Genomic DNA, 9,933 nt, shown 5'->3' on the forward strand with positions numbered 1-9,933 from the left:
CAGGCCAGCTCTGTTTTCAAAGTCTCCCACCCTCACCCACCATCCATCACCTCCTCCCCTCCGCTCCCCTCCCCTCCCCTCCCCTCTCCTCCCTCCACTTCCCAGCCTCCCCATTAGCTCAGGTGGGTTCTATTAATAACACGCAAACAGAAACGAATGCAACTGTGATGGCTCCCCACCACTCCTAGAACACAGTTCAGTGGGGCGCTGACGGCCCAGAATGCTCTGTAACGAGGGCTCTCACCTGGCCTGCAGAGTGGGATCACCTGCGAGGTCAACCAGCAATGTTCTCATTCCGGGCCGGGCGTGGGGGCGTGTGGGGAGTGTGTAACGCTCCCTGGGGGTTTCTGAGGCCGGAACAGCAGCACTGGCCCCACCTGGGAGACCATCAGGCCCCACGGCAGACCCACGGCATGAGAATCCGTCTTTGACAAGGTGAGTGCTATGCCCAGCCAAGTTCATTGCATGAGACCCTGCCTGTGCCGACTGCTCCCCTCACCCCCGAACTCCTCGCAGGGCTCATCTGCTCCCAGCCCCTCTGCTCCTGGTTACACTCCAGCTTCCCTCCTCTCAGGCTCCGCCTTCTCCTCCTGCAGAACGCTCACTCCCGGTCTTGGCATGGCTGCCTCATCTCGCCATCCAGGCTGCAGAGAGCCCCTCCGCTGACTGTCCCTGGGCTGCCGGCAGCGCCCCGGGAAGGTCACCTTTGGGGGGGCGGGCAGGGACCTCACCGCCCTTGTGTACCCCTGTGCCTTTAAAAAATCTTTGTTGTTGAAATTATTACATCTCCCCCCTCCCAGCCCCCCACTAACCCCTTCTAGCCCCTCCTGCCCCTTGCCCCAGGTACCCCTGTTGCTTGAGGTCTCAGCTAACAGAGAAACATGCTTTCAACAGCAAGTGAGGGATCAGGGCAAGCCCTTGTCTGAGTGGCAGCACACGAGACCTGCATCAGAGCCACCTGCCCGGCCCTGCCACATGCAGCCGGACACGGGTGCTTGCAATTCCTGGGGTGATTCTGGGGGAAGACACTGTCTCCAGAAGGCCCCTGGTAAAGGCAAACTGCCACCCAGAGGAGAAAAGGGGTAACCCCCGAGACGCCCCATTCTGTCAGCATGGGCTCAGCGCTTTCCCTGGGAAGGCCCCGGGGAAAAAGTCCTGCCCGATGGGGACCCTCCCAGCTCATGGTCTCTCACTTCCCTCCGGGCTGAGCTTGAGTAAGGCCTGAGATCTGCACTCCATAAAATTGTCATTAGGGTTTAAGCAAATGATGGATGGGAAAGAGGCGTTCTGCTGACTGTTTGAAATGGTAATTCCACATTTGGATAACCTGTCAGCTCATTAATGTAACAAATCTCCACTGAGACCCTTGCTGGGCCCCGAGGCCCTAGAGATGAAGAAAGGAGGTCCCCACTTTTGAGGGACAAGACCCATCATTCTTGGTAATGGGTGGGGAGGGGCCACAGGCAGGGGACCACCCCTCTGGGTGCAATAGCCCAATACATCACCAGAGGGCAGCAGACAGCTTTGCAAGCACTTCCCTCCCCAGGAGAGAAAGGCTAGTGAAGCAGGAGTCCTAGAGGCCTCCTGTATGTCTGGGCGCAAAGAGAGAATGGGGGGTGGGTGGAGGACTGCTTGGTGACCGCTGTGGACTCAACAGCGTGCACCTCAGTCCCCTGTTCAAAGGTCTCCACTAACCCAAGACCCAACCACAGAGAAGTACCCCGCCCCGCCTTAAATGGCATTTAAATATATAAAATAAATAGCAAAAATATAAGTCTTTTGTTTTACTATGGTTGCAAATATCAAAAATGTCTATATGTGACACGGCACCAGAGTTAAGTTAGGGTTTTTCAAAATGCTGACATGCCGAGCTCAAAAGTTTCGCCATCACTGGCCTAGATGCTACTGGGGCCTTCAGATCCAGGGTCTGTGCTGCCAGGAGGTTCTGGGCCACAGAGGGGCTCCAAGCCAAGAGATGCCAGGCTGTGCCGGGGGGAGAGAGAGCCCCACGTGGGCAGGGTGAGGCTCGGAGCGGGAGAAATGAAGGAAAGAAGAGCATCACCTAAGGAAGGACCACATAGAAGCAGCAGAAAAGGTTGAAAGTCAAGGAACAAAAGGAGAAGAATCAACCTTGACTGGTGGGGAGTGAGGACTTGGGAGGAGGGGGCAGTGCCCATCCCTCCGGAAAGTGCCGAGGGGAGCATGTAACCCTGGGCCCTGCCCACTGGGTGCTCATGGCCTCCGTGGGGACAGCACTTGTGCGAGTGGGTACTGGCAACCAGCGTGAGAGGACCGGAGGCACCACGCAGGGTGCTCCCAGAGCAGGAGTGACCCGGGGGGTGGGGTGGGGGGGCATTTAGGGGCGGGGCTGTGCTGAGCAGGGCATTTGAGCTGGGCCTGGAAGTACGACTGGGCTCCAAAAAGGCAGGGAGGACAGGAGCCACCGGAGGAGAAAAGCGGGAAGCTGAGACGTGGATGAGGAGAAGGGGCGGCGGCGAGTCGGGGAGCCAGAGGGCATCCCGCTCCATGGGGAACCTGGGCAGAGCAGCAGAGGCTGGTCAGGTAACCGGACCTCTCGGCATGTCAAAGGAACGGGGGCTGCCAGCTGGGGTGGCAGAGGCTCCGAGAGCCCCACTCTGGAGCCAGGATTGGCGTCATTGGTGGCCAGGCCAGAGCATCCAGGGGCCTGAGCTGCTAGGCGGTGGCGATTGTTAAGGTGGTGACTGACTGGCAGCTTCCTACCTGGAGGCACCAAGCATCTCAGGCCAGGCATCCTGTGTGTGTGTGTGTGTGTGTGTACACACGTGCAAGCGCACACCCGTGTGTACATATGTGCATACAGGGTGGAAACACAAGGTCACATGCCCTCACTAAGTCACCGAGTCCTCAGTGCCTGGTACTGGTCCTGGCACAGGGTGGGCACTCGATGACTGTTGAATGACTCTGCCCCAGTGACCCAATATGGCTCTAACGGCCCGTGGGGACGAACCCAGGCTTTACCGTGTGCAAACCGCGAGACCCTGGCAAGTGACTGCAGCTCTCTGCTCTGGGTGTCATCAGCTGTACAGCACGGCAGGATTAGATGAGCCTGAGACCTGCCTCCCCTGGATGCTGTGAGGGTTAAAGCGGATGATGGATGGGAGAGCGTTCTGCTGACTGTTTGAAATGGTAATTCCACATTTGGATAACCTGTCAGCCTATTGATTCAACAAACCTGCACTGAGGCCCGGACTTCCATCCCAGGCCCTGTGCCAGGCATTGAGGACCTAGAGATGAAGGAGGGAGGGTCCCTTCCCTGGGAGACAGGCCCAGGGAGGAAGGCTGGGAGCAGACCTGGTGGCCTCTGCAGAGCGCCACCTGCAGGCCTGACAGAGAGAGGGTCTGGTGACTGCATTCCCTACCGGGTACTCGGGGTGGGAGGCCCAGGATTGGGTTCAGCAAGACTTTGGTTCAGGGAGCGTGGTCACACTCAGGGAGCCTGGGCACACCCAGGGGGCGTAGGCACACCCAGGGAACAAGGGCACACCCAGGGGGCATGGGCACACTCAGGGAACAAGGGCACACTCAGGAGGCATGGGCACACTCAGGGAACAAGGGCACACTCGGGGGGGGTGGGCACACTCCAGGCAGGAGGGAACAAGGGCACACTCAGGGGGCGTGGGCACAGACTCAGGGGTGGGCACACCCAGGGGGCATGGGCACACCCAGGGGGCATGGGCACACGCAGGGAACAAGGGCACACTCAGGGAGCGTGGGTACACGCAGGGGGCGTGGGCACACTCAGGGAACAAGGGCACACTCGGGGCATGGGCACACTCAGGGAACAAGGGCACACTCAGGGGGCGTGGGCACACTCAGGGGTGTGGGCACACCCAGGGGGCATGGGCACACCCAGGGGGCATGGGCACACGCAGGGAACAAGGGCACACTCAGGGAGCGTGGGTACACGCAGGGGGCGTGGGCACACTCAGGGAACAAGGGCACACTCGGGGCATGGGCACACTCAGGGGGCAATGCCTTGGCAGGGGGCTGCAGAAAAAGCACCCTCCAGCCATGGCCTCACTTCCTGAGAAGCTCAGCTCAGGGCCTGGCACTCAGCTGTGTCGTTCTTCTGATTAATGGTGGCAGCTGGGCATGGGGGTGGCCCAGGCTGGGAGCAGATGGAAGTGTTGTGTGAGCAGAGCTTTCCAGATCTCGCTGCCAATGTCCTCACCTGGAAGACTTTTTAAAAGACTATTTCCAGGCCCTGCTCCAGACCACTGGAATCGAATTCCACCCGGAATTGGCCTTTTAAAGCAACTTCCAAGGTGATCCTAATGCAGGTGGTCCGGGGACTGGCCTGCGGTGCAGAGGTGCAGAGTCCGAGGGAGGGGGTTGGTTGCTCAGGTAACTACCTTGCAGCCTGTCCCAGCTGCGGGGAGAATTGGACTGAAATTCCCCTGGTGGCGGGGAGGGGAACTGCAGCCCTCGCTCCTAACGCGTCCCCTAGGGTAGAGATGGGGACCCTACTCCCACATGGGGTGGAAGACCTGGGGCGGTCAATTCTGATGCTACTGAGAGGCATTATCTGTTAGGATTAATGCGCTGAAAGGGGCTCACGGTTACCCCTACAGTCTCCCTCCGGCTCATTCCAGATCCTGGGAGATTTCTGGGTGGGGGAGGGAAGAATGGGTTTATAGTGGATTAGGGATGTGGCGCGATCTCCACAGTCATTTCCATGTGGACAGGGCTTGGGTTTGCCCTGTTTTCCCAGTGCCTAGCGCAAGCCCGGCGCACAGTAGGTATTCAATGTATGTGTGTGCCCGGTGTCCCCAGGCCCGGGAAATGAATGGCGATTTCGTGTGCGAGAGGCACGTGTTATGTGTATCTCGGAAAAAAGAGACGTATGGTTCAGGACAATAGGGAGAGGGAGTAGCGAGCTGTGGGATTCAGGCTTTGAAACCAACAAGGGTCAGGCCACATATTTCTTTGTGCCCATTGTGAAGAAAGAGTTTGCCCGGCGCACTAATGGATGGGACTCAGAAGGGACATTTAACTTTTCAAAGGGAAACAAACCTCTCAGCTCTTTGGACCAGACAGTTAATGCGTCTGTTTAAAAAGCCAACTACATTTGTTTCCGTTTGAACGGATTCCAGAGGGCATCTGCCGTGGAACCTCTGTCCGCCCGCAGGACGTCAGCCTCCCGCCCCCAGCCCTCAGGCACACAGCGCCCTCCTCTCTGGCTAGACTCCCTGCCCCCCCTCATCACCGCCCCGCTCCCCCCCTTTGTCCAAGACCTACTTCTGTTTCTAGGGCCACTTCAAATGCCACCGTCTCCGTGATTTCCCCAGTCCCTCCATCTCTGACGCCTCACTGCTTCTATCTGAATCTCTCCTGCGACAGCTATCACTTTATTACTTGAATTGTTAGCTATTTATCTCCCTGTTTTATCTCCCCTTTCTTTCCTTTCATCCCACAAATATTTATTGTTCCTCCCGAAATGTCGAGTCGGTTCTGGGGTTACTAAGATGAAGGAGCTTACGGGTGGGTGGGAGAGGTGGTGAGCTGTGTGCTCCATGGAGGCAGGGGCTGTGTTCTCACCCCTCGGGGTACCGTGCCCGCCCCCCTCACCGCCCCTCCCCCCGGGCTCTGAGCCCCCAGCGCTGTGCCTCCCATGCCGCAAATGCTCAATATGCCCTGTTGAGTGAATACGTGAACGGCTGCATCTCAAAGTAATAAAGGAAGTAGCGTTTCTTTCCACATCTTCGATCCTCAAGGCTCCCTTTTTCATTTACTTGGTTTTTCCCACATCTCCTTCCCCTGATCAGTAAGAATTAGGAAGGCATCACAATGCTCCCACATTCTCCACGAACCCCCTCGGCTCCACCCCACCCCACCCAGCTGTTCCCAAGCTCAGTCAGCTTTGGGGGGACAGGCATGGAAAACAGACCCCAGTGAGCTGGTTCTCTGGCCCCCTCTTGGGTTGGCCTCCTGGCCCTGCCAGCCCAGGTGGGCTTCCAGCTCCCCTCCCCAGCTTCACTCAGAATTGGAAACGGAGCCCTGAGGCCTGTGAAGAAACCTATCTCCCCCCTCCCCGGGCTCCTCCTCCGAGGGCTTTGTCCTGCCCTGGCACCTCCAACCCACCCTCCACTCAGCAACCTGGGCGAACTTTACAAAACACGTAGCACAGTGGCTTCCAGGACGCTGAGAATAAACGTCAATTTACTTCCTGAACTCTGGCCCAGCAGCTCCTAGATCCGGCCAGGTCTTTCTTACCCCAGGACCTTTGCACTTGCTGTGCCTGCTACCTGGAATGCCCTTCCTTCCCCCCGCGCTGTCTGGATGGCTTCTTTTAAGCCCATAGGTTTTTGTTTAAATGTCTCTTCTAGGAGAAGCCTGTAGTCCCCCTCCCCATTATTCTTCATTCTCTACTACAGGACCTCATGTCCTTCAACACACTCGTCACCAATTGTAAATATTTCTCTTGTTATTCTAAACATATTTCTATAGTCTGTCCCTACTCACCTGCTACATCGTAAACCTCACGAAAGCAGGTCTGATTACATCTTGTTCGCTAGTTTATTTCCAGCACCGTCTCTGACATACAGCAATCGCTCAATTCGGTGATGAATGAATGAATGATGCAAATGTTGGGGGAAGGCTCAGAGGCCTGGCTTGCTCCTTCCTAATTCATCCAACTCCACAGCTTCCACCACTAACTCATCCACCCCTCAAATATTTTCAAATCATTCACAACATGCATGTGTGTGTGTGTGTGTGTGTGTGTGGTGGGGGAGGGAGGTGTGCTAGGCTGAGGACTGGGGAGATAGTGGTGAAGATATCAGACCCAATCCTTGTCCTCATGGGACTTCTGGTCTTGTTGGGGAGGCAGACTCTGAATCCCTAGTGTCTGGGCAGTAAGTGTGTGAAGGGAAATACACTGAGGATCTGACCCAGTGTGGGCAATCAGGACTGGCTTCCTGGAGGAGGTGCCATTTAAACTGAATCTAAAAGGATGAGTAGAGCCTTGACAAAATAAAGGTGTGCAAGGAGTGCAAGGGGCAGGAGAACACTTGACTCCTAGAGTCTAGATTTTCCTACTGACAAATTAGAGCCAAAGAGACTTGCCCAGTGTTCCTCATGACACCCTGGGCAGATGGAATGGAACAAGGGCCTGCAAAGGGTTTTGGGAAATGGAAATCACAGTGTCTGTGTGTGTGTGTTAGCGGGGCGCACAGGGGTGGTTGAAGGCTCATGGGGATTCACCCTGACCTCTAGGGAGGTCTTGACTGCCATCTGGGGTAGCTACATTCTGCAGGAACCAATGAATTTGCCCACATAACCATCTCCATGGTCAGGTCCACCAGTCTGCTCATACCTGTGCCGGCCTGGTGTAACAGGTGAACGGAGGTGAAGACAGGGCGTGAGAGGGTGGGTGCGCAGGCGGCCAGCTGGTGGGACTGTCGCCCACACCGTACCCCCCTCCCCACTTAGGAGGCCCCTGAGCAGCAGACCTCGAGACAAGGATTCTGAGTGAGCGGCTTGTTTGTGAGGGTGTCCTGGGCAGCTGGGAGGGGGTGGAGAACGAGCAGGAAGGGAAGGGGCCCACAGGGGTGCATCCTGCAGGTCATCCTTGGTGGGACATGTAGTGCCGTATTATTCATGCCTCCCTTTCCTAGGTTACTGCCCGCCTCCCCGCCTTCCTTGCACCTCTGGGTCACTGCACCTCGCATCACGCCAGGCTCCTAGAGGTGCTCAATTACAAACCCTCCGAAGGAATAAATTATTGCCAATTTCAAGCAGGGAGTTCTGGGTCCCGAGGCTCAGAACTAGAAAGGCCTTTGACAGGGACCTGCCCAAGGTGTGCCACACCTGCACCCCCCCCCACCCCCCCCAGGGACAGAAGCCCTGCCGCCCCGGGACCCCACCAGCGGAGGAAAGCTCTGGGAGTCCCCGGCAGCCTCTCCTCTCCGCTGCCCAGGAAACAAGGGCTCTCTGCCAATTCCTGCTCATCTTCTCAGCCTCCTCTCCCCTTTCCCCAGCTGAAGAGGAAGTGGCTGAGACAGCTGTGGAGCTGGGACTCTCTCTAGTTGATATGCATTAATTTGTAAATATCTTCATTTATATGTAAATGTGGAGTCCCGGGCGCACCCCACCACCAGCCCTAATGGGGCCCTGCAGCCTGGAGAAGCTGCTCTTCCAGCGAGGCCGCCCCTGGGGCTGGTGGAATCGGATTAGACTCCGGAGGGTTGGCGGGTCTGCTCCTTTCCTCTTCCGTCCAGGCCTCACCCCTCCACCCCCACCCCCACCCCCATGCTGTCCACCGGAGCCCAGGCGCAGGGAGTGAGCACAGAGGGCAGGGCTCTGCTGTGCTGGTGTTCTGGCCGCCCTGGAGACCATACCTGCGGCAGGGGTGGGGCGCTAGGAATGATGGACAGGCTGGGGTCCTGGGTGGGGGTTGGGGTCTCAGAGACCAGGGTCACCACGCAGGGGTGGGGCGGCAGGGGCGGGCTCTGGGAAACTTGGGGGTGATCCAAATGTTCACTTGACGTAAACTCATCTGTGGGTCCCAGAATAGTTATTTTCTTCTCCAAAATGAGTGTCTGCCTCCGTTTTCATCTTGATGGCCATGGGCTGGTCTTGGGGGTGCTTTAATGTTTTAAGGCGCCCCAAATCCTCGTTGGAAGCGGGTGCAGGAGAAATCGTAAATATAAGAGTGAAGGCATCGGAGCTCCAGTGGCGCAATCGGTTAGCGCGCGGTACTTATAAGAGTGAGGGCATCTGTGTGGCCACGTGCCCCCAGGCCCCTCAGAGCCCCTTTGCACCCACATTCTCACCAGATTCCCCAGCAGGCGGCGGGGTCTTCCTCCCGGCACAAAGCCAGAGAGGAGGGGACCCAGCAAGGCCCTCCAGAAGCACACCCACCCTCCGGTCGTACAGACGTGGCCAGGGAGGGGCCACCTCCCTGAGTCCCTGTGCCAGCTGGAGGTACCCTTTAAAATCCTCTCATCCCATTTCCTCATTTTACGCATAGGGAAACTGAGGCCCAAGGGGCCAAGGAGCAAACCCAGGATCATCCAGTGGATTTGCAAATTTCCTTGTGCACCTACTGTGCGTCAGGCCTGTGTGGGAGCTGAGGGTACAGGGTTAAGGGGCGAAGGGCACCTGCTCTGTCTCCTGGTGCTCATGGTCACAGAAAGGAGAAGCAACCCAGGAGTGGGGAGTGGAGGGTCAGGCATCAGGCGCAGAGTGGGAGTGTCAGAGGCCCCCCAGGAAGCACAGTGCACCCCTGTGTGTGCGGCAGCATCTCCCCGTGCGCCCAGTGTGGCCCAGTCGGATTGAGATTGCGCTTTCTCCACCAGGCAAAGCAGCTGGCTGTGTGAGAGGGCGCGCGCACGCGCGCGCGTGTGTGTGTGTGTGTGTGTGTGTGTGTGTGTGTGTGAAGTTGTGCACATTCAGCGCCCGTGTGAAGCTACTGTTCATCAATGCGGTGAGGTCCCCTTCTTGTGGGGGGCAGGTCCTGGAGGGGTGGCAGCCATAGGCTTTGGGGGAGATCAGTTCTGCTGGGGTGAAGGGCAGTCTAGAGAAAGCGTCCACAGAGGAACCTGGGGTGGGTTCTGAAGGCGGATGAGGAGTTGCCCAGGTGACCACAGGGACAGGCACTCTGGGAAGAGGGCCCAGTGTGTGTGAAGGTCAGAGAGATAAAGGGGTCGGGGCCTTTTAGGGAATGGGTGAGGGGGCGTGGCAGGGCCTGGCATGGAATTAGCTCCCTTAAAGTCTTCTGGAAAAGGGGGAGAAGAATTAAGTCTCTCCATCCCCGAGGCCTCTTCTCTGCCTGTCCTGCCTCCGCTTCTGACCTGGGCCCTGTGTAGGATCTGTTTTCCTTGCCACGTTTGGGGCCCATGGGCTTCTGAGCCAGGCAGAGCTGGTTCCCACCACAGCTCTGGCATTCCT

At 57.5% G+C, this 9,933-nt stretch overlaps 1 protein-coding gene across 1 annotated transcript in view; it reads right to left on the reverse strand.

Annotated features, from left to right (window-relative positions):
• IGSF21 (immunoglobin superfamily member 21) overlaps window positions 1–9,933 on the reverse strand; it is a 119,733-nt gene that overhangs the window by 56,287 nt on the left and 53,513 nt on the right. The window lies entirely within an intron of this gene.

Source organism: Myotis davidii, unplaced genomic scaffold (genome assembly GCF_000327345.1).
Source record: "Myotis davidii unplaced genomic scaffold, ASM32734v1 scaffold299, whole genome shotgun sequence".
Classification (NCBI taxonomy): domain Eukaryota; kingdom Metazoa; phylum Chordata; class Mammalia; order Chiroptera; family Vespertilionidae; genus Myotis; species Myotis davidii.